The sequence below is a fragment of the Octopus sinensis genome, linkage group LG2 (genome assembly GCF_006345805.1).
Source record: "Octopus sinensis linkage group LG2, ASM634580v1, whole genome shotgun sequence".
NCBI classification, from domain to species: domain Eukaryota; kingdom Metazoa; phylum Mollusca; class Cephalopoda; order Octopoda; family Octopodidae; genus Octopus; species Octopus sinensis.
Genome location: NC_042998.1, coordinates 42,421,578 through 42,448,372, shown reverse-complemented (window position 1 = coordinate 42,448,372; position 26,795 = coordinate 42,421,578). Strand labels below are relative to the sequence as shown.

Sequence of the window (26,795 nt, the reverse complement as noted above, 5' to 3'; positions counted from 1 at the left end):
TTAGAACTCTATATAGATTACCATATTCCAGTCTGCTTCCAATATAATGGCTAAGTAACTCCTAAACTAAGTAGTATCACTAGTTATGAAATAAAGAGCAACTCTAAGAGAAGTTATGATAAACACACATTTGTATTATTAGTCCCTATATACATTTCACCATCATGGTTGTTTGGAGTCCTGCAATGAATGTTTCAAGTGCATCCAAATGTGCAGTTGAGAAATAATAAGATTTGAGATAACTTGCTTAGGAGACTCTTCAAATTAGCATACAAACAGAGGAGATTAGGTTTCTAGAGGAAGGAATGCAGATATAAAAGTTTGATGTGAATAACTATAGCTCAACAGACAATACATGATGTCAAGCAGTTAGATTATGGTATTGTTAAATGTGTAAATATGTACAAATTTTTTGTGCAGTATGCTGAACTATCTAATAGTAAATGTAACAGGATATCTCTGAAACAAAACAAAAAGTTTCTTTGAAAATGTCCCCTGCACTTAATGAGATACTAATTATTGATTCACAGGTGCATGAGTGGCTGTGTGGTAAGTAGCTTGCTTACCAACCACATGGTTCTGGGTTCATTCCCACTGTGTGGCACATTGGGCAAGTGTCTTCTACTATAGCCACGGGCCAACCAAAGCCTTGTTTGTGGATTTGGATTTGGTAGACAGAAACTGAAAGAAGCCTGTTGTATATGTATGTATGTATGTATGTATGTATGTATGCATGCATGCATGCATGCATGCATGTATGTATGTGTGTGTATATGTTTGTGTGTCGGTGTTTGCCCCCCCCCCCCAACATTGCTTGACAACCAATGGTGGTGTGTTTACGTCCCCATAACTTAGCGGTTCAGCAAAAGAGACCGATAGAATAAGTACTAGGCTTCCAAAGAATAAGTTCTAGGTTCAATTTGCTCAACTAAAAGGCAGTGCTCCAGCATGGCCGCAGTCAAATGACTGAAACAATTAAAAGAGTAAAAGAGAGTAAGAGTATTCTTCAAAGATTAGGAAAAGTCAAGTTCAGATGAGAAAACATTGAAAAACTTTTAAATTAATGACTACAAATACACCCAAAGTCATTCTAGGAGAGCCAATCTTTCTCATATTGGTGATATCAATTGCTGATATGACTGTAGCAGACATGGACTGCCACCTTCTGAGATTTATACTTCTAAATATTTCCATAGCTTACAATGGGTACATCATATGGAGTTTCTCCCAACACCTTTTCTACATAACTAACAACAATAATAATAATTATGATAATAACAATAATAATAAAGACATGTTTTGTCTTGGTATAAAAGACGGACTACAGCAAATATTTATCTCAAAACCACAGATTTGTTTGTCAGTGTTTGATCTTAACCACTTGAGCTGACACTATGTGCATCTCTGACAATTTGTGCAGAAGTAGTGGAGGAGCTTCATGGCCATGTGCTGAAAGGAATTTTTTGAGGTTTGAATAATTGACTTCTGGAAAGATGGGTGTTTTGTTCAACATCCTTAAACAACCTTTACTCATGGACCTTTTGAACAAAATGGGCTACTCAACCCGAAAAAAATTCTAACTGGACCCCAACTGCAAGGTTATGTGCTGTTTATCTTGATGAGATCACCATGTTGTGCACATATGGCGGTGATGCATGTGCCTGGTGTACCCTTATCAGATGGGTATATTGGGCTTCGTATATTTGTAACCCTAATGTCACTTTGATGGCATGCACTGCTCTCTCACTCAATGATAATAATAATAATAATAATAATAATAATAATAATAACGTTTAAGATGTAAGAAGGAGGACGTTTAAGATGTAAGAAGGAGGGACGTTTAAGATGTAAGAAGGAGGACGTTTAAGATGTAAGAAGGAGGGACGTTTAAGATGTAAGAAAGAAAATTCAGAGCTCCAAAATCTATCCACAAACATCGAAAACAAGGACATCCTATGGAGCCAAAGTTTTACTAACAAAGAATTGGACTGTATCCGAGTAAGTAATACTAATTGAAATTTATTACTATTTTCGAAACGAAATGATGTATTTTGACTCGATATCATCTCCACCTCTAACGCAACACATGTAAACATGCGTGAAACATCACGATCATCCCCGACCCCAAACACCATGTACAAAGGAACTACGAAGAAATTAAATGCCACCGATACTATTCAACCCAAGAATAACAATCGAGCGGTACGTACATTAAACTTACAACAAAAAATGTACGAAAAACTACACGTGCGAAATAATGTGACAACAGAAATAAACGGACCGGTACCCTACGAAAATGACGACCGTCAAAATAATGGGCCGGACGTTGTACCTCATGTCCCGCAAATAAAACCCAAAAGACGTAAATGGACACGTGAGGAATACATTTCTATCTTACACGCATACTTCACAGCAATACTCTACCCAAAAAATGAAAATACAACAACACATACATATAAAATATGGAAGGAAAATAATAGAGATATAGACTTGGATACAGCAATGAACCCTAATAAATTAGATAACGTACGAAGATACATTCTCAACACAAAAAAAATATCAGAAATAGAAATAGAACACCTAAAAGAAAACATACACCAGGAAAATGTAGATAGAAGCCACACAACAATGCCCAATAATATAAACACTGAAACTGTAAAACACGAAGACAAACGCAACATTCCCAACAAACACGATGTAAACAACGAAGGGGAGCCTAATGATTATGATAATATAAAAAATAAAATAATCAAAGAACTGAAAACCACAGAGCTCAAAATGGACCACCGACCATACCTCCCAAGAATCAAAATAAACGAAATAACAACACCTATTATAAACAGCATAAACCTAGCCGTCACTGAACTGATAGCCACTGAATCAAAAAAAAGTGATATCACTGAGCTAAATAACCTAATATACGCAGCAGCCACTGCAGCCACAAAAGAAGCTGGATACTCACCCAAACCCGCCCAAACAGGAGTACCACCACCCAAACAAACCCTGTGGATAAATAACATCCAAAGCAAAATAAAAAAAATTAGAAAAGACCTGTCGATTCTTAATGAAATCAGCAAACAATCAATGCTACTGAGCAACAAAAAGAGAACAAAAATACTCCGCAAATATAACATCACAGAGAAAGATTTGCCTGAAATGAAAGAAAAGCTGAAGCAAGATATCCTTGCCAAAGCACAAAGGATCCGCCGGTACGAGAAACGCCAACGCTTCTTTGAAGAAAAATAAAAGTTCAACTCCAACCCCAAAAAGTTCTACTAAGAACTGGGCAAAAATAAAATAGAAGTCACTGCAGCACCAATGGCAGAAGAATTGGAAGAATTCTGGAGAGAAATATGGTCGGCGAACGAACCACCAAAAAAAAGGAGTATCAAAATAACAAACTCGGCATCTGAACAACTTTGGACCTCCATAACAACTGAAGAGGTCACCCAGGCACTGCAAAGACTAAGCAACTGGAAGGCACCTGGGCATGACAAGATCCCCAACTTCTGGTTGAAATATCTAACAGGAATGCACAAAAAGCTGGCTGAAAACTTTAACAACGTACTAGCAGAGCCAGAGACAATGCCTGAATGGCTCACGAAGGGGAAAACCATCTTAATTCCCAAATCAAATGAAACAGAAAAACCAGAAAACTACAGACCAATAACCTGCCTCCCTACTATGTTCAAGGCATTTACTGCAGTGATATCGCAAAGGCTGAACAAGCACCTGGACGAAAACAAACTGTTCCCAGAAGAGCAGAAAGGATGCCACAAAGGCTCATATGGCTGTAAAGATCAACTAATGATTAATAAAGCCATAACTGAAGACAGCCACAGAAAGAAGAAAGGCCTCAGTATGGCCTGGATTGACTACAAAAAGGCGTTTGATAGCATCCCCTGCACATGGATCCTCGAAACACTAGCCATTAACAAAGTAGCACCAACAATCATAAAATTCATAGAGCACTCTATGAATAAATGGCAAACAGTCCTACACCTCCAAACAAAAGAGGGACTCATGAAAACCAAAGCCATCCCCATTAGAAGAGGAATATTCCAGGGAGACACGCTCTCTCCACTCCTTTTCTGCTTGGCACTGTCACCTCTATCTGATATGCTAAATAGAACTGGATGCGGATATAAATGTTACGGCAAAACGATCAGCCACCTTTTATATATGGATGACCTAAAACTATACGCTGCAAATGACAAACAGCTGGAAACACTATTAAAGACAGTTCATGGATTTACCAAAGAAATAGATATGAAATTTGGATTAGAAAAATGCGCCAAAGTAACCATGAAAAGAGGAAAACTAGTTAAGAGTAACAACATCACACTAGATAAAACCAATGAAATAAAAGAATTAGACCAAAGCCAAACTTACAAATACTTAGGAATCCATGAACTAGATAAGACACAACACACACACAAATGAAAGAGAAAATAAAAAAAGAATATTATAGACGAGTTAGATCAATACTAAACACAGAGCTCAATGCTAAAAACAAGATAATAGGTATCAACACTTTAGCTGTCCCAGTTATGAGTTACAGCTACAATATCCTTAACTGGACACGAAATGAACTGACCAAAATAGATAGGAAAACAAGAAAAATAATGACAGGATCTAGGATGCATCACCCAAAATCTGACATAGAAAGACTATATATACAACGTATAGAAGGTGGTAGAGGCCTTATACAGTTGGAAAACTACTATAAAATAACCACCATAGGACTGCAAAAATATCTACTTCAGAAGGAAGGAAAACTGATCCAGATAGCGGCAAAACACAAGCAAAACAAAAAACTGTTCTCAGTATTTAAGGAAGCTGACAAATACAAACAAGAAATCATACCACCTAATAAACATGAAGAAGAAGAAGAAGATGAAGAAACAACAAAAGCTATAAAACAAATGAAATCCAAACTAAAAATAGAACAGCAACGAACCATGATAAAACGATGGCAAGAAAAGCCCCTTCATGGTAAATACTGGACTAAACTAAACGCAAAAGAAATAGACAAAGAAAAATCCCAGCAATGGTTGAGAAGCTCAGGACTCAAAGCAGAGAACAGAGGGATTTTTAATTGCAGCACAAGACCAAAGCCTCCCCACCAGAAATTACCAAAAACATGTAATGAAAAGAAATATTACAAGTAACTGCAGAATATGTGGAGATGGACAAGAAACAATAAATCATATTATCTCTAGCTGCCCAGTCCTGGCTAAGAAGGAATATATTCACAGACATGACAGAGTTGGAACCTACATACATTGGAAGCTATGCCAACATTATGGAATAACAACAGAAAAAAGATGGTATAGGCACACACCAGAAAAGGTCACAGAAAACGAGAAAGCAACCATACTCTGGGATATGCCGATACACACAGATAGAGAAATTAAGGCCAACAGACCAGATATAGTTGTCAGAGACCATGAAGGAAAAAAATGCTTTCTAATTGATGTATCAATACCGGCTGATGACAACGTGTCTCTAAAAGAAATGGAGAAACTCTCAAAATACAAAGACCTGGAAATAGAGGTAACTAGAATGTGGAATCTGAAAACAGAAACAATTCCTATCATAGTAGGTGCATTAGGCATGATAAAAAAATATTCAGACAAATACATAACAAAAACACCAGGACTTACAAACACATATAACATACAGAAAATTGCACTACTAGGCACTGCACACATCCTACGCAGAACACTTTCCATACAATAACGATCAGAGCATCACAACAAATCACAGCACATACCCAAGGCACACAGAGCTGCGCTCGGTAGTGAAGTGAAAGCACGCTATAAAAATAAAACTACTGAATAATAATAATAATAATAATAATAATAATAATAATAATAATAATGTAATATCAGGCAGTGGCTCTCGTGGCTTCTGATTTGAGCAGTTGAGCATGTCCCTTAGTGGCTGATGATATGTGCATCTCTGATCATGAGTAGAAGTAGTGGGGGAGCATCATAGCTGTGTGTTGAAAGGAATTCTTAGAGGTTTGGATAATTCACCTTTGGAAACCTCGGTGGTTCGTTCAACATCCTTAAACAATCCTTATTCAGGGACCTTTTGAGCGGGATGGGTTACTCGACCAGAAGAAAATTCTAACTGGGCCCCACCTGCAAGGTCATGTACTGTTTATCTTGATATAAGATCACCATCTCATGCATATATGGTTGTGATGCATGTGCCTGGTGTACCCTTATCATATGGGTAGTCATGATGGATATACTGGGCTTCATATATTTTACCCCAGTGTCACTTTGATGGCATGCACTGCTCTCTCATTCAATAATAATAGTAATAATAAAAGAATGCACAATGCTGCACACACCTCAGCAACACAGAGGTGTAGCAGGTGATGCAGTAGAAATTTGCCTCAAACTACCAAATGTTGAATGATTATATGATGGTGATGATGATGATGATGATGATGATGATGATGATGATAGTGATAATGGTTTCCTTTATTGGTCACAAAAGCCTAAGACGTTGTGGACTACATCAAAAGACAAATAATTACATAAAAAAGGTGGGGGGCTTTACATCAATCAAAAGGGGAAAGTACAGTAACAAGGATGTAACAAAGGATGTAAAAACAGAAATAAGAAAGAAAAATAAATAATAAATGAATAGATCCATTGTAATTCAAATGGATTATAGAAATGCAATGATAATATTTAGTTTTATGTTAGAATAAAAGAAGTTACATTCTTAAATAAGCTTTCAGAACTTTTTCCTCTTCTCCTTCCTTCCGTTTTTTTGTCTTTGATGAAGGACAAACAGTCCAAAATATAAAAACAATCCTATAACGTTCTCCATTCTAGTGTGAAACTGATATATTAACATAGTATTTCTTTTATTCGTGTGTTTGTATTGTTTTTAAAATCCTTCCTAGTAATGTTTAGTGCATGATTCTAAAAGTTGCCTTAACTGATATTTTCTCTGTATTGAAGGTTTGACATAAGAAAATTTTATCACGGTATATTTGAGGTTGGATACTGTAAATATCTATGAAAGGATTTAGTGTATTGTAAGAACTTGAGTCATAGTAGACTACACAGGGAAGTAAATAGTCATTCTATTAAAGTAATACAAATGATATATAAAATGATATTAAAAATGCTTTAAATGCTAAGCAAAATGAAAAGTACATAGAAGGGAAAACCAAAGTAGTATAATCACAATGCAGTGGAATATTGTCGGTTACTCGATCAAAGATGTATGAAGAAGTTTGCTTCCCAACTACATGGTTCCAAGTTCAGTCCCACTGTGTAACATCTTTGGCAAGTGTCTTTTACTATAACCTAAGGCTGACCAAAATGTATTGAGTAGATTTGGTAAACAGAAACTGAAAGAAACCTTTTGTGTGTGTGTGTGTGTGTGTGTGTGTGTGTGTGTGTCTGTGTTTGTCCCCCATCACCATTTGACAAATGGTGTCGGTGTCCTAAAATCCCTGTGATTTAGCAGTTCAACAAAAGTGGCTGATACAAGTACTAGGCTTTAGAAAAAAAAATAAGGGATCAATTTGTTTGACTAAAATCGTTCATGACTTTTTTTTCCCTTTACTACAAAAAAAAAAGAAAAACCCTTTTAGCCACAAAATTCAGAAATGTATATACTGAAACGTTTTTCTATAAAAAAGACTCAAAGTAACATGTGACATCTTATTTTTCATTGTTCTTTTCCATCCTTCTCACTTTTGTTATTTATGTTATTATGAATTACATATGCCAAACTCACCTTAAGAATACATATGCCAATATAATTTCAGTTGAACTATGATACAAAATCACTTATTCAGTGAAAACGTGTCATTATGTTTATATTTTTCATACATATGAACACATAGAATAAAATTATTTTCTACTTGTGTTAAAAAGTTAAACTTGTTATACTCTCTTCTCCCCCTCCTTAATACCTTTGTCCCTCTTTTTCTCTCTCTTCTCCCTCTCTTTAATTCCTTTGCCTCTTTTTTCTTTCTCTTCTCTTCTCATGTGACCGCCGGTCAACTATAGCCTTTCGGTTTCAGACCAGCGACACAACAACATCGATCTTTTCGTCTGCCGTAAGGCATTATTTTTCAAATACGCCAGCTAAGTTGAACTGCCTAAAGTCGAAAGACGCCTGTTATTATTATTGCTTTTTGTATTTATATTCGTATTACTTTTTGTTTTTTGTATTTATATTCGTGTAACATCGTCCGTTTTTCTGTCCTTGTTTCGTATACATTCGATCCGTTTTCTAAGAAATCTAATGCTCGTAGCTTAGTTTTTCCTTGGGGCTGGCCAGATCGGAGCAATCTCAAGATTAATCAGCCGAAATTGCGAGGATGATCTGGTTCTTGACTGAAGATTAGAGGCTTCGAATGACCCATCCATTTTTTGTATCGTCTATTTGAATGTTTTGCGTTCTTGTCCCATTTTGTATTTTTATATATATTTTTTTATACATAAATATATATATATGCATATGTAGTGGTTAAATGTGTATCATGGTGACCAGATGCAAAAGGAATGTGTATGCCTTTGAAGTAAACAAATGAGTGGATCGATTCATAGTTAAAATAATTTATTCACTGGACTTAATTTGTCATTGGCACACATAATTCTTCACTACATGCAAAATGTTGACAACTGCTACAAGCTGCTAGAAATAGAAACATGGTATATCTGTGGAAGTGATTTGTCAGAAATGAATATGTTTGTGTGTGTGTGTGTGTGTGTGTGTGTGTGTGTGTGTGTCTGTGTTTGTCCCCCATCACCATTTGACAAATGGTGTCGGTGTCCTAAAATCCCTGTGATTTAGCAGTTCAACAAAAGTGGCTGATACAAGTACTAGGCTTTAGAAAAAAAAATAAGGGATCAATTTGTTTGACTAAAATCGTTCATGACTTTTTTTTCCCTTTACTACAAAAAAAAAAGAAAAACCCTTTTAGCCACAAAATTCAGAAATGTATATACTGAAACGTTTTTCTATAAAAAAGACTCAAAGTAACATGTGACATCTTATTTTTCATTGTTCTTTTCCATCCTTCTCACTTTTGTTATTTATGTTATTATGAATTACATATGCCAAACTCACCTTAAGAATACATATGCCAATATAATTTCAGTTGAACTATGATACAAAATCACTTATTCAGTGAAAACGTGTCATTATGTTTATATTTTTCATACATATGAACACATAGAATAAAATTATTTTCTACTTGTGTTAAAAAGTTAAACTTGTTATACTCTCTTCTCCCCCTCCTTAATACCTTTGTCCCTCTTTTTCTCTCTCTTCTCCCTCTCTTAATTCCTTTGCCTCTTTTTTCTTTCTCTTCTCTTCTCATGTGACCGCCGGTCAACTATAGCCTTTCGGTTTCAGACCAGCGACACAACAACATCGATCTTTTCGTCTGCCGTAAGGCATTATTTTTCAAATACGCCAGCTAAGTTGAACTGCCTAAAGTCGAAAGACGCCTGTTATTATTATTGCTTTTTGTATTTATATTCGTATTACTTTTTGTTTTTTGTATTTATATTCGTGTAACATCGTCCGTTTTTCTGTCCTTGTTTCGTATACATTCGATCCGTTTTCTAAGAAATCTAATGCTCGTAGCTTAGTTTTTCCTTGGGGCTGGCCAGATCGGAGCAATCTCAAGATTAATCAGCCGAAATTGCGAGGATGATCTGGTTCTTGACTGAAGATTAGAGGCTTCGAATGACCCATCCATTTTTTGTATCGTCTATTTGAATGTTTTGCGTTCTTGTCCCATTTTGTATTTTTATATATATTTTTTTATACATAATATATATATATATATATATATATATATGCATATGTAGTGGTTAAATGTGTATCATGGTGACCAGATGCAAAAGGAATGTGTATGCCTTTGAAGTAAACAAATGAGTGGATCGATTCATAGTTAAAATAATTTATTCACTGGACTTAATTTGTCATTGGCACACATAATTCTTCACTACATGCAAAATGTTGACAACTGCTACAAGCTGCTAGAAATAGAAACATGGTATATCTGTGGAAGTGATTTGTCAGAAATGAATATGTTTGTGTGTGTGTGTGTGTATGTGTAGTTCATCTGAGACAGTAGTCTACCATGAACTTCGAACATTTCTCTCAGTCTCTGTGGTCTGCCAAACCTGTCGTGTCATAGATCTTTCTCATTTGCCTGCTAGGCCTTTCTTCTTTCGTCCTTCTGCTGACCACTGTATTTATAATAATAATCATGGCAGCTAGAAGGACATGGCTGAGATCATAGTATATTACATATTTTACTGTGCTTCTGTGTGTTAGAAAAAGCACAGAAAAATACTAACACACAGAAGCACAGTAAAATATGTAATATGCTAACACAGAAAAATTAAAACAAAACATGTGGGGGAATCAAGTGTGAAAAATCAACGGATCTTTACCTTTTGACCTACAGATTTTAAAAAATAATTTTTTCTAACTAAACACTTCCAAACTTTGTATACTAGAAGAATGTGTCATATAAAACACCTTTTACTCTTAGCGTTTTTGAGAAAAGTTTGTTTATAAAGTTATTTCGTGTTGAAGTTCTTGTATTTCGGTAATTTCAACCAATCAATGACATGCAAAATTAGGCAGGGGGGACTCATTTTGCAAATGTGAAAGAGGATCTTTTCAGTTTGAACGGTAGTTTTTCTAGTGGTGTCATGAAATTGTCACCCATAATTATGACCCTAGTATCGATCTATTGCATTTCAATCTGTGTTAGGGTTAGTTAGGGTTAGGGTTAGTTAGGGTTAGGGTTAGGGGTGGGGGGAAGGATATCTTTCTTTCTTCAGAAATGTAAATAAACCCAATCTGTTTCTTAAACGAGGGACATATTCATACGGCACAGAATGTCTTCACTTCAATAGATGTCATTGATTGGTTAAAATTGCAGAAATTGAAGAAAAACAACAACAAATATCTTACAAACTATAGAATTTTCTCAATAAAGCCAAGAGAAAAAGATGTTTTATAAACACATTCTACCAGGATACGAAGTTTAAAAGTATTTGGTTGTGTGGAAATTATTTAAAAAAACTGCCATTCACACCGAAAAGATCCGTGAAAGACTACATGCATACATACACACATACATGCATACATCACAATACAATGCAACACAATACAACTAGAAAATACCACAGAAGTGAATGTAATGGTATAAGTGTTTTTTAAATGGTTATCATAATTCATGATTCTTTATGGCAATAATTTCTTTCAGCACAAAAATTTCAGATCAAATCACTTATAAAACAAGTACAACTCTAAAGCAAAATCCTTACAAAACATTAAAGCAAATATAGAAGCAAATATCATAATAATTCTATAATTCTTGTAAATTCTTTGTTTTAAAAAAGCAAATTGTTAAATGCACTCATTCTTGGAGATTTAGAAGATTTGAAACAAAGAGAATTATGTTTTTAATGATTCAAAGTGAAATGCAATCTTTTATATTACATATCAACAACTTGTACAAATTCTTGTATTTTAAATATATATATAGGTTTTCCTTCATTCATTCTCTCTATCTCTCTCTCACTCACTCTCTCTCTCTCTCTCTCTCTCTCTCTCTCTCTTTATCTCTCACATATATCCTGATAGAGAAGGGTAGAGAGAAAGAGATTTTCAGTGTGGATGGCATTTCACTTGTTGACCTGTAAATCATAATAGGTGTCCCCACAGGCTGCTTGAGGACAAACTGAATATTCAAGGTCTTTCGGTACTAATTTAATAGCAAAGATATAAACAGGCAGGCAGACAGAGAGACAGACTGTAACAGAACTTATTTTAGCAAAATCTCTGCATCACACAGACACATGCACACACAAACACCTATTTTCTCTACTTCATCTTTCTCTCTCTGAAAATTCTGAAATAAAACTAACTTCAGTAACACAGAGTTGAACATCTTCAGGTTTTTTGATTGTTTAACATTACAAGATATATAAAATATCTATCTATCTATCTATCTATCTATCTATCTATCTATCTATCTATCTATCTATCTATCTATCTATCTATCTATCTATCTATCTATTTATCTATCTATCTATCTATCTATCTTTCCTTTTCTTTCCTTTTACGATCCCTTTTGATCGAAAACCAAACCCCACTTTTTTTTTATCCCCAAAAAGAAAAGCTCTACTTTGTAATTTGTCCCGTCTGTGTGCAGCCCTGTGTGGCTAATAAAGAAACATATCTATCTATCTATCTATCTATCTATCTATCTATCTATCTATCTATCTATCTATCTATCTATCTATCTATCTACCTATCTATCTATCCATCTATCTATCTATCTATCTATCTATCTATCTATCTATCTATCTATCTATCATTTATCTATCTATCTATTGATCAATCTATCTATCTGTAAGCCAGTCTGTATGTGTGTGTTTTGTGTGTGTTTGTGTATGTGTGTGTGTATTTATATGTGTATGTATGTATGCATGTATGTATACTCACGTGCATTCTCACACACACATAAACACACATATGTACCCATTGACCTCACAGAAAAATCAAAGAAGATTAATGTCAAGAAAATGTGTTCAAGATTTTAATAAAAGAAAACCTTTCTACTATGTACACCCAATTTAGCTGTTTGATGTTATTCCTCAATATCCCATTTATTATTTAAGTTAAAGAACATATTGTAAGTATGTATGTCATTATTCAGTTCTATTTCAAGATTTCTTGCCAATAGAGAAAGAGCTGGTTTCTAACCTAGATTCAAGGCTCCATCATTGGAATTTCAACAACATCAACAGGGTATGCATGTATGTATGCATGTATGTATGTATGTATGTATGTATGTATGTATGTATGTATGTATGTATGTATGTATGTATGTATGTATGTATGTATGTATTTATATATGTATGTATGTAATGTATGTATGTATGTATTTATGCATGTATGTATGCAGATTTGTATGTTTTGTTTTATGTATGTATTCTCAAGCATACAGTTGCATATCTAGACATGCTCATATATATTTAAATAATAAACTTCTGGAAAGTTTTACAGATTTTTACAGTTCCAGTGATGGATTGGATCTGTAGTCTTTGAATTAGCTTTCTCCTTTCTCTTTCTGATTGTATGTATGTATGTATGTATGTATGTATGTATATATGTATGTATGCATGTATGTAGGTATGTATGTATGTATGCATCTCTTTTACTCTTTTACTTGTTTCAGTTATTTGACTGCAGCCATTTTGGAGCACTGCCTTTAGTCAAGCAAATTGACCCCAGGACTTATTCTTTGTAAGCCCAGTACTTATTCTATCAGTCTCTTTTGCTGAACTGCTAAGTGACGGCGACGTAAATACACCAGCATCGGTTGTCAAGCAATGCTAGGGGGACAAACACAGACACACAAACATGCACACACACACATATATATATATACATATATACGATGGGCTTTTTTCAGTTTCCGTCTACCAAATCCACTCACAAGGCTTTGGTCAGCCCGAGGCTATAGTAGAAGACACTTGCCCAAGATGCCACGCAGTGGGACTGAACCCAGAACCATGTGGCTGGTAAGCAAGCTACTTACCACACACCCACTCCTCCGCCTATGTATGCATATCTTCAAAACAAAGAGGTTTTGGAATATATTATCAAAAAAAAAAACTGAAACCAAAAAAGAAAGAAAGTTATTAGCAGTAGTAAAGTTGAGAAAATGAAACCCAATTGTTCAGACATCTTAATAGAAAATAAATCATAAGCTGTTTTATACTTGAATGAATCAATTATTGCACTCTTTCCAAGTGATTTCACTTTTGTGGCTCATGAAGCAATTTTTCTGTTTTCAGTTTTGTAATCTCAATTATATCTTTGAAATATATTCAGTCCTCTCTCTCTGCTCTTTTCTTTCTATGTAAGCACGTATTCATTTGTATACACACACATACACAAACATGTATGCACAAACATATGTACAAATTTAGGCATGTATGTGTATGTATGTCAGTATTCAGTTTTATTTCAAGATTTCTTGCCAATAGACAAAGAACCGGTTTCTAACCTAGATCTAAGGCTCTTTCATTGGAATTTCACCATCAACAGGATATTTTTGCATGCCTGTATCTAACCATCTATCTATCTATACATACACATTTGTATGTTTTATGAATGTCTTCTCATACATATAGTTGCCTATCTAGACATGCTCATAGATATTTAAATGATAAACTTCAGGAAAGTTTTATAGATTTTTAAAGTTCCAGTGATGGCTTGGATCTGTAGTCTTCGAATTAGCTCTCCTTTCTGGTTTTCAGAAGCCTAATTTCTCAAGATTGGTATTTAAGCACTGTGTTACATATCCTAATACCCTAATAATTACAGGTGCAGTAATTGTACGCACGTATGTATGTTTGTATATGTATATATGTATGCATGTATGTATGTATTTATGTTTATGTCAGGTCACTTTCGAATGCTACTGGTAACATGTAACCCAGTACAACCTGTTGCATGGTCGGGTTGTCGGCGACTAAACCGGCAACCCCACCAAGCTTGCTTGGTGAGGAGGGTGTTTATTGGACACCCTGCAGGATGAAAAACAAAACCCGTCAAAGGGCAAAGGAAGTCTTGAGAGTCAACAGCCATCCAATAAATGTCTTAAGGCTGTATCATGCGTGGGACATAGAAATAATCGGACTGAATACCCGATCGCACGGTTAAACCATTAGGAGTGAAGGACTCCTAGCATTTGTTAGGGCATCCTTCTAGGAGAAGGTAACTCAGGTAAATGGGATAACTCCGACATAAAACCTGCGGCTCAGTGATTACCGATGATGTTGACTTGTTCTTCTTTTCGGATTAAGGCTGCTGTTGCTTAGTGAGTGGCATTGACTCAGTGCACAGCCTTTCCTCACTTTAAAAAAAAATCTTCTTGCACAGGCATTGATAACAACATTGATTAAGCTTTGTGCAATGGCCATACTCGATAACGAGGGGGCAGCCACCATGTATGTATGTATGCATGCAGATTTGTATGTTTTATTTTGTGTATGTATTCTCATGCATATAGTTGCATATCTAGACATGCTCATATATACTTAAATGATAAGCTTCTGGAAAGTTTTACAGATTTTTATAGTTCCAGTGATGGCTTGGATAGGTAGTCATCGAATCAGCTTTCATTTTGAATTTTCAGTAACAGAAGTTGATTGTTATTACCATAAGGTAGGCTGCGATTGGTCAAGGAAGGTCACACGGTGTCATCGCTTGTTGTTGGTATATGGGTAACAGTTAGCTGGAAAATACCACATGGCAAACAGGAAACTGACCACGTGGAGGACAGGAAGTAGAGCACATGGCAATTAGAAACCAGTCAGGTTGTTGGTAGGGAGAAGGAAAGGGCTGTATGTGCAAGTATATAGTTCTATATGTCGGTGCGCAAATGCACTCATAGTTTTGCATGCATGTGTATATTGATGCGAGTGTGCACATATGTACATGGGTGCACATGTGCATGTCTGCACACACACACACACTCTCACATACACTTGGGTGAATATGCACACATACACATACACACACATAAACACACATGTGCACACATACATGAATACACACACATGCGTATTCATTCATATGTACATTTGCATGTGTGTGTGCATGAATATCAGTGTGTGTGCACACATGCGTATGCACATGTGTGCATACATACACATGCACATGTGCATTTTCACATGCATGTGTGCAAGTATACATGCACAAAATAAGTGTTAGGGATTGGTAAGCATTGGGGATTACTATGCTTTGGGGATTGGTAAGTGGCAGTCCTGCTCATGGGGTTGGTTGGTAGTGGTGACCTTGTGCAGGTAGTGCAGAGTTGCAGCTGGTGTTAATGTGGTATATCTGGGTTGTCAGCAGTCAGGGGCCTGAAATTTGCCAGAAAGGCATATCTCTAGTGACAGCAATACAATAAATCATATTTCTTGTTGATGGATACTGCAGGTTGTTGGAGGATATGCAGTTTTTCACAGAGGCATAGCTGACAGTTGGGGTATTTGGTGAATATGGTGACACTCTGTTGACAATAGTCCACTTGATGCTGGGTATTTCATCCTTGAGGTCACAATCTCCTGAGAAAACAAGACAGGGAAGTAGAGTTATCTTTGTCCCTGGATCTGAACAAGTGCATATGCAGGGACTATCTTCCCTTGAAGTCATTACCTGTCATACTTATATAGTGCCTAGTAATGCCACCGTGTAAGGGTGGCTCTGTATACTTCGGCCCTTGAAATACGAGATCCTTCTATAGGGTATATGGTGGGGTTTTGGCGGTTGCAGGTTGTGGTTGGAGAGGTGTGGGGGCATTTTTACGTCTGTTGATGCATGCGATATTAGATGTGATGTTGTCTAAGCGGTAGTAGATCACCTTGACATTATGGAGGTTAAAGAGTTTGTAATACATATGGCCTCTGAAGAAGTGTTTCTTAATTAACGGCTGGGAGCCCCTAGCTAAGTTGGTGGAAACTTCTAGGTTAAAAGCAGGGTTATACCATATAACTTTCCTGCTCCTAATCATTTTTGGGTGAGGAGAGGGTGTTTGAACCATTCATATTGCTTGAGATAGTCAGACCACCAGGACCAACCTGTGTGGGTAGGTACATCCCTTGAGGGTATCCAAGATGTATAACTCAATGACGTCAGCGATTTCAGCTCTGTCAAAGCTCCCCATAGAGACATCAAACAATGGGTTCCCTTCTTTTTTCACCCAGAAGGAATCGTCATGGGCCAGAATTGACTTTCTGGCATTCATGTTAATTCTGAAGTCAAGGTCACTAATGCTGGTGTATTGCTCAGCAAAAGTTAAGGCTTTCAGAAGGTTGGGCTTAGAAATGGAAGGTTAGAAGTTGACAATGTCAAATTGGGTGAATCTACAGGCTGATTTATTCTCAATACTGCAGAACCAGTTGACCATGGCTGTGCTGGAGTTCCATTGAGTCATCCCTGTAGCTCTTCTGATAGTTGATAGTATCAAGAATACATTTGCTAATGATTCCTATCTCATTTTGAAAGGGGTTGATCAACCTTCATTTGGGATTGGAGTGGAAGTTAGGCTTATGGTCCTTAAGTGTAATATAGGGTGGGGAGTTGCATGGCAAGCCAATCCATGTAATCCTCTACATTAAAGTGGGTGGCAAGCTCCTTTGCTTCTGTGTTTATGTCATTGTATATGGAATGATAATTAGCATAACGCTTGAAACTCAAGAGTACCAATGAATTTACATCTAACTCCCAATAAATTGGTTAAGTGCCCTTTTTTCATTTGTCCACTCACTCAAATATATATATGTGTGTGTGTGTGCATGTATGTGAGTGTGTGTGTATGTTCATATATGTGTGTGTGCATGTGTATATATATATATATATATATATATATATAAGTATATGTGTAAAGGTACATGGCTTAGTGGTTAGGGTATTTGCCTCATGATCATTAGGTCATGAGTTCAATTACCAGTGATGAATTGTGTTCCTGAGCAAGACATTTAATAACACATCACTCCAGTCCACTCAGCTGGCAAAAATGAGCTGTACCTGTATTTCAAAAGGGCCAGCCTTATCACACTCTGTGTCACGCTGAATCTCCCTGAGAACTGTATTAAGGGTACATGTGTCTGTGGAGTGCTCAACCTCTTACATATTAGTTTCACCAGCAAGCTGTTCCATTGATTTGGATCAACTGGAACACTCATCATCATAAGCAATGGAGTACCAGATTTTTATAGAAAACAAACCATTTCAGCAAAAGAATTATGTAAATTATGCATGAAAGTCTATACTCTAATTTGGACATTTAATTCTTCAATTCTCTGAAAGAGTGTTATCTTATCATTTGGGGGATTTTTCAATGCACTCATACTTAACCATACTCAAAGAAAACAACTGTTTGAAATAAGTTAAAATAATTATTATACCATGCTGTTAGACATGTAATTTTTTTGTTTTATAAACTTTCCAGGGTGTTTCTCTGAAATTGATACAACTGTAAACTTAGTTGTACATGTCAGACCAAATAAACCCAGGGGATGTTATTCTAAGATAAAACAAATTCTTAAGTAGTATAGTTGACTTTCCTTTTTTCTTTTTTTATTTGTTTCAATCATTGGACTGCAGACATGCTGGGGCAGCATCTTGAAAATTTTAGTCAAACATTATTATTTTTAACCTCTGGTACTCATTCTCTTGGTTATTTTTACTGAACTACTGTTATAGAGATGTAACTGAACTATCACTGGTTGTCAAATGGTGTTGGAGTAGGATACAAACTCAAATACAAATACACACTTATATTCATATACATATATACACACAAATATATATGTGTGTATGTGTGCGTGTGTGTGAATACATATATATATATATAAATATACATACATAAACATATACATATATATAGATATGTATATATATGTGTATATATATGTGTATGTATGTGTGTGTATATATATATATATATATATATATATACATACATATACATATACATACATATACATATATATATACATATATACATATATATACACACACTTGTATACATATTTATATAAATATATACATATAAATATATATATATAATCTATATAATCTATAAAAAATATAATATATATAATATATAATATATATAATATATAAATGTGTACGTATAACATGTATATGTGTGTGTGTATGCATGTATGTGTGTGTGTGTATGTATATATATATATGCATATACATATGTGGCATCTTGGGCAAGTGTCTTCTACTATAGCCTCAGGCCAACCAAAGCCTTGTGAGTGGATTTGGTAGATGGAAACTGAAAGAAGCCCGTTGTATATATGTATATATATGTATGGGTGTATATGTTTGTGTGTCTGTGTTTGTCCCCCAACATCGCTTGACAACAGATTGTGGTGTGTTCATGTCCTCGTAACTTAGCGGTTCGGCAAAAGAGACTGATAGAAAAAGTACTGGGCTTCCAAAGAATAAGTCCTGGGGTCGATTTGCTCGACTAAAGGCGGTGCTCTAGCATTGTTGCAGTCAAATGACTGAAACAAGTAAAAGAGCAAAAGAGAAAGAGAGAGAATATATATATACATATAGATGATATATATATAATCTATAAAAAAAGATATAGTATATCTAATATATAAATGTGTACATATAACATGTATATGTGTGTGTGTGTATGCATGTATGTGTGTGTGTGCATGCACACATGTGTGTGTATGTATATATTTATGCATATACATATATATGTGTGTGTGTGTGTGTATGTATATAATTCATAAACTTGAATTTGTACATTGTTACTGAATATATACATATATGTAAGATATATACATATATGTAAGATATATATATATATATATATATATATATATATACATACATACACATATGTATTTCAGAAGTCTCTTTTTTTAACTATTTGTACATATTGTATAATAGTCATAGTAATATAAGAATGTACAAAATACGAAGAATTATAGGTTATGTTGAAAGCATCAAAGAAATTAAATAATCCATGTAGATAAAGTAACCGTTTATGAGACCATTCATAAGTCAATGAACAAGTTTCAAGTTGTAGACCACCAGTGAAGATTTTACATATGAGAAACCCAGCTTGTCAAAATTTTCTTATTAATTTGTGTAAACCATACTCAAAAATTGTAGTCTCTGTGTGAAAAGAAGCTTGCTCTCCAACTACAGGGTTCAGAGTTCAGACCCACTGTGTCGTAACACCTTGAGCATGTGTTCATATGTATATGTGTATTTATATATATATATATTCTTTTCCTTCTTTGGACTTTTCCCTCTCTTGTTCCTGGTGAAGAGCTATGCTCGAAACATCAAAAACTCTCTTTTTACTGAACATCAAGCTAATACATTCCTTGTGCATGTCCTCTTGTCTGTTAATTTTATCATTCATTTATTTGAATTGATTGTTTATTTGGATTTAAATGTGTGTTTTGTTGTCTCTTTTTTGTATCACCTAACTTTATGGATGTTTTGCGTTCTTGTCCCATTTTGTATTTTATATACATATGAATATCTTGGTCCATTTGTAAGAAACAATTGTATAGGAATATGAAAATAAAAACTAAAATCCATTTTAACATCCCATCTCCTTCATTTCATAACTATGAATGAATTTGTTGGACTTTGTTTAATAAGTAAGGTCATACATTGATTGTGTGTGTGTGTGTGTTTATATATGAATATTGATATATATGAGTGAAGGCGCAATGGCCCAGTGGTTAGGGCAGCGGACTCGCGGTCGTAGGATCGCGGTTTCGATTCCCAGACCGGGTGTTGTGAGTGTTTATTGAGCGAAAACACCTAAAGCTCCACGAGGCTCCGGTGGTGATCCCTGCTGTACTCTTTCACCACAACTTTCTCTCACTCTTACTTCCTGTTTCTGTTGTACCTGTATTTCAAAGGGCCGGCCTTGTCACTCTCTGTGTCACGCTGAATATCCCCGAGAACTACAGTAAGGGTACACGTGTCTGTGGAGTGCTCAGCCACTTACACATTAATTTTACGAGCAGGCTGTTCCGTTGATCGGATCAACCGGAACCCTCGTCGTAACCAACGGAGTGCTTCCAAAAAGATATATATGTATATTATTCTGTATATCTTACTTAATGTGGATATATGAATGAAACCCATAAAACTGAAGTATTCATCCTGAGAAAACTTCTCACATGTTTAATGAGTGTGTGGAGGGTGGGGGTTACCGTCATCTCGTTTTGATATCATAAGATAGTTGTAAATGAATTTTACTATCAGGCAAGATTATTGTTGTGTAAGCAATGTCCTTCATTTCCAGTTTTCCACAAAAACTAGTTTTACCATGGGCAAATATTACCTTACTCTGAAATAAGTGTGGGTTGGCAACAGAAATGCCATCCAGCCAAAGAGAACCTGCTTCAACAGATTCCTTCCAATCCATGCAAGTATGGAAAAGTGGATGTTAAAACATGGTGGTGGTGGTGGTGGTGGTGGTGGTGTGGTGGTCAGCAGTTGTAAATTATTAGTAATAGAGTAATGTGCTTACAATGGAAATACATGCAAATGAATTGGATTTTTAAACTTCTCTTGGGATTTGAGAACATTGCCAATCAAACTTTTACAAAGTCAGAAATTATTGGCTTTGCATTAATAAGTACTTTGAGGAGTTTAATTGGGTTGTCCATGAAGTGTAGCAACACTGTTTATTAGATATATATTAACAAAAGAGGCAATATTAATGCTGAGAGGTAATATTCATCCCCGCTTAAACATGGATGTTCTATTAGAACAAACTATACTGCAGTAGATAACATGAGAGAAACTTTATATAAGCTTGTGGTGCAAAATGCACACTTGTTTATATCACTGGCAGGGAGATAAATCCCCACCATCTCCAGTGCTAAGACAACCAGATCATGTGATTTCGACCTTCCTTGGTCTCATCAATGATGGGTGCTTGCCCACTAGAGATAGCACTGACTCAGAACCCCACCAGCGATATATAGAAAATCAGTGCTAGGACAGGTACTAGTGTTGTGATTAATCAGTGAGCTTGTTGAAATATATATACAGCTTTATTATAAAGAGATATAATATGAGTGGTTATAGTGGCTTTATAGCAGTTTGGACTGCTATTTCAAAGCATATAAGGGTTTTTGCAACCTTCTCCATTATAATTGTGATTTACTTACAATTATAAACACTTCTTTTATATGTTAACTCAGCTGTAGAAATGAGTTGTGACATCACTAGTGCCAAGCTGTATTGGCTTTTGCCTTTCCCTTGGATAACATCAGTGGCGTAGAGAGGGGGGGCTGGTATGGGTGATTGCTGGCCTTCCACAAAACAACCTTGCCAGGACATGTGTCTTGGAGGGTAACTTTCTAGGTGCAATCCCATGGTCATTCATGACCAAAGGGGTCTCCTCATATATAGGCACAGGAGTGGCTGTGTTATAAGTAGTTTTCTTACTAACCACATGATTCCAAGTTCAGTCCTACTGCGTAGCACCTTGGGCAAGAGTCTTCTACTATAGCCTCAGGCCAATCAAAGCCTTGTGAATGGATTTGGTAGACAGAAACCGAAAGAAGCCCGTCATATATATATTTATATGTACATGTTTTTATGTCTGTGTTTGTCCTCCACCATTGCTTGACAACCGATGTTGGTGTGTTTACATCCCTGTAACTTAGTGGTTCGGCAAAAGAAACCGATAGAATAAGTATTAGGCTGACAAAGAAGAATTTGAATTGAGGTTGATTTGTTTGACTAAAGGTGGTGCTCCATCAGGCCTCAGTCAAATGACTGAAACAAATAAAAGAATTACATATATATATATAAATATATATATATACCTCGTGTGTACCGTTGGCGATTTTTTTTCCTCTGTCTTCCCTTCTCTGGATCTTTCCTTCTCCTATGTTTCCGACAAAGAGCTCTGCTCGAAACGTTAAACCCTCCTTCTTTCCTTCTTTCCTGAGTGTCCAATAATACTATATTTGTTCCACGTCCTCGCGTTGTTGTGTTTTTTGTGCTTTCTTGTTTGGATTAACTTTATATATATATATATATATATATATATATATATATATAATATATATATATATATATACTGTTTCTTTGATTGTAACAACTTGTTTTTGTGCTATTTGAAAGAAAAATAGTAAGTATTGTCCTGAATACTAAGACTCATAGGGCTGGTTGTCCAGTTTCCATGGTGAAGAAGTAACTGAGATCACAGCAATTCCCCTGAATGGGATGCTAGGCAGTCACAGGGTTACTGGTACTCATCTACAACCAAGAGAACTGGCACAATGTGAAATGTAGGGTTTTTCTCAAGAACACAACACATTGCCCAGTCCAGGAATCGAAACCATGACCTTGCATTTGGGAGTGCAAGCTTCTAACTACTTGTCAACATGCTTTAACTTGTACTGTTGAAAGTAAAGCAGATTGTCATGTTTCCATAGAAAGATGTTTTCCAGGTCTCTGTCTGCAGTGAAAATTGGAATAAGATGTTCGGTGTGTGGGTGGCACCTGTGCAAGGAAGGTTAAGTGGTACATAATGATAGTGGGTTATAATTAGTACAAGAATAAAAGAATGAGGGTAGAAAAACAAAATATTGTCAGTAAAATATGGATACTGAATAGTAATTAAACTGAAGAAATAAAATGTTTTAACAGAAAACTATTATGAATGTAATTGTGCTAACAAGCTAGCTTGAGGATATGGACCAGCATGGTTGTATGGTTAAGAAGTATTCTTTGCAACCACATGGTTTGAGGTTCAGTCTTTTTGTGTAGTCCCTTGGGTGAGATTTTATACTTCAGCTACAGACCAACTAATATCTCAAGAGTGAATTTGATAAACAAAACATGCACAGAAGTCCATTGCATATATCATCATCATCATCTTCATCATAACTTAATGTCTGTTTTCCATGCTGGCATGGGTTGTTTACTGTGGAAGCCGGATGGATATAGAGGGAGAGATAGGCCTAAGAACTCGTGGCGGAGATCAACACAAAAGGAACTATAGAAAGGGGGACATTCATGGCAGAGTATAAGTACAGAAGCCAAAAATTATGCGACATGGAATTCAACTATAAGTGGCCTATATTCCGCGTTGGAGGGTTAAAGGCATAAAGAAGAAGATGGGTTGGACAGTTTGCATGTGAGAGTTGGACAGTGTGCATATGAGAGTGTATGTGTTATTGTACATCATTGTGTTTGTGTCTCGCCACTTGACAAATGGTGCTGGTTTGTTTATAGCCCAGTAACTTAGTAGTACAGCAATAAGTGGATGGTAGAATAAGTAACAGGCTTAAAATGAGGTGGGGTGATTTGATTGACTAGGCAGTGCCCAAATATGACTGCCTTCCATTGAATCAAATGATTAAAAAAATAAAGAGCAACATTATGGCCTTGACATACTTTTATATATTATGAATTGGCAAAGGTATTAGAGTATAAGAAAGAATGCTTTGAAACATTCTTATTAGCTCTCTGTAGTCTGAATTCAAATCTGCTAAAGTTAACTTTGCCTTTATCCTTTAAACTTTTAGCATTCAAAAGTAATGGTTATTTATTCACATTGTTTTGAATTAAACATACATTATCTCGTAACTTTCAATGATGAGATTATTTACTTTTAGAATGACATTGTAGGGTAGGTATGAGAGGTTGGATCTGACTGGATTGAACATGAAACAGGTAGAATATTTGGGCTGGATATGGCTAGTTTAAATGCTATAGGGTTAAGGGTCTGTAAATAAAGTACCAATCCAAGATGGTACTTTATTTATTGGTGGGATTGTTTGTACATTGGAGAAGATGACTTGTGATATCTATTCCAGCTTTTTCCACTCTGACACTGATGGTATTGGTGCCAAGGTGTATCAAATTTTATTTTCCTTTCTCTTTAACACTCATGTTTCTGGGCTTGTACTATGGAGAAGAACTTCTTTGGTTCAAATACATGGTCTCCTACTACCATCGATCTAGACCTCACCACCACCATCATCATCATCATCATCATCATCATTTGACATCCATGTTTCATGCTGACATAGTTTGAAGGATTCGATGTGTCCAAGGACTGCATCATGCTCAAATGTCTATTTTGACAACTCTTTTTGAGAACCTCATATTATCAGAGATCCCGATCCCTTGTCATCTCCTCCATTGGGCTCAGGATTCTGAGGCCAGCTTTAACCACTTGATTCCATGTCTTTCTGAGTAACCCTTTTCTACAAGTTCTAGCCAAATTTAGCAATTGGCACTTCTTTATACAGCTGTCCTCATCCATACACATCATGTGCCCATACCAGCAGTTTTCTTTCTTGCACACGTCTGATTCCTCTATCGCTTTGTCTCTCTCTCTCTCTCTCTCTCTCTCTCTCCCACTTTTTCACTCTCTCTCTCTCTCTCTCTCACGCACACACATACACATACACACCTTAAATAATATGATTATTTTAGCCCTTGTGTGTGTATGTGTGTGTGCATGTGTGTGTGTGTGCATGTGTGTGTGTGCATGTGTGTGTTCGTGTGTGTGGGTGTGTAAACACATATATATGAAGGACCCCATATGGGGTTGTCTGACCTGCAAGAAGTATCAACCAAATCTTTCATAAATTACACCTGTTCATTCTTTTGTGTTTACTTTTCTAATGAAATATAGAGCCAAAGTACTTTAATTAATTCTGAAATTAATCAAGAATAAGTGGGTGATTAGCAAAATAAACTAAACAATTTTTTGCATTATTGTAGCTTGAAATGTAAAAGATTCTTAAGAATAATTATGATGGAAGAATTTTACCATGAATATGGTCGAACATGCTGTTTTGTATCAAATAAGTAGAGTTTGGGTTGCTATCAAAATAGCTAAATAAGGAATGAATAATAAAAAAAGATGGGATGGGTTATAGCAAGAATATCTTCATCAGAGTTGATCTGAAGGTAAACAGCAGCAACAACTATCCATTACCTGCCCACTATTTTTGATTGAATCTTTTAATCAATTAATCAAATGAAAAATAAAGCAAACAGGCTTTTTGTGAATCTCTTTCAAAATAGCTTTCAAATTATTGTCATCCTCCTATTATAATAATTCCTAAATATTTTTTTTTTTATATAATTGCATCAACTTCCTGATTTCTCAAAGGCCATAAAAACGTTTTCTCTTACCCAAATTTGAGGATTTTAACCCTTTAGCATGTACATTAGCCATATACAAACCAAAATGTTTTACCTGTTTTAAGTTCAAAGAGGCCAGATCTGGGCTCTCACACCTACCCTCTAAAAATATACAATTACATCATCGAAATCTCAAAGCTATGAGATAATACAGGATTAATTCAAAACAATGTGAATAAATAAGTATTTAATTTTACAGAGTAATCTGAATGCTAAAGGTTTAAAACCACAACTTCATTGCTACAACATAATTTCATCATCACAATATCAGCAACCTCTACTCTTTGATAATTCAAGTCAGACTATCAGAATTATGTCAGTTCTGATCACCCAGGCCTCATTTGAAGATATGAAAATAATAACAAAACCTCATCTCCATAATATACCACTCTATATTCCTTCAAAACATTTCATTTCCATTTACTTTCCTATACAAATACAACAAACAGATTCCGTTGCCATGCTCAGAAACAAGAAAAGATATTCAGAAGTAGTAAATGAAAACTCCCTGTAATCCTTGACAGGTTGTCAGGTCTATGGTTTCTATTATCTTCATGTAGTTTATCAAAAATAAGTCAACCTAATGGGTTTTATATTTGTTTGAGTGATCAAATATTGCCATAAATTTTCTTGGTATACTTCTCCCTTTAGACTAAAATACTAACACAGAAGCCACTACTTCCATTCTATATCCATAATAAATCACAATTTCCCACTGATACATTTTCTGCATTTCAAAAAATAAAAAGAGAGAGAGAGAGAAAACGCTTGAAAGTCCTATATTTTCTTAAATTGATCAAGCAGCAGACCCAAAGACATCTCAACCATCAGCCTGAGTCATTGTTTTTGCATGTTGCTACTTCTTCCCCTTCTTCCAAAATTATTCAACATCTCTATCACTAAAGAGACCCTTCAACTCTCAGGAAATTAATTTTTCTGACTCATTCAGCCAAAGACAAATATTACATAAGATTATAGATAACGATGCCTTATATCATGTTTAATATCTACTATTC

General features: G+C 35.6%; 2 protein-coding genes across 3 annotated transcripts in view; one reads left to right on the top strand and one right to left on the bottom strand.

Moving 5' to 3' along the window:
• LOC115223623 overlaps positions 1 to 26,795 on the top strand; it is a 218,347-nt gene that overhangs the window by 91,577 nt on the left and 99,975 nt on the right. The gene's annotated exons all lie outside the window — the stretch shown is intronic.
• Positions 1 to 26,795, bottom strand: part of LOC115223630 (protein scabrous-like) — a 71,218-nt gene that overhangs the window by 6,479 nt on the left and 37,944 nt on the right. The gene's annotated exons all lie outside the window — the stretch shown is intronic.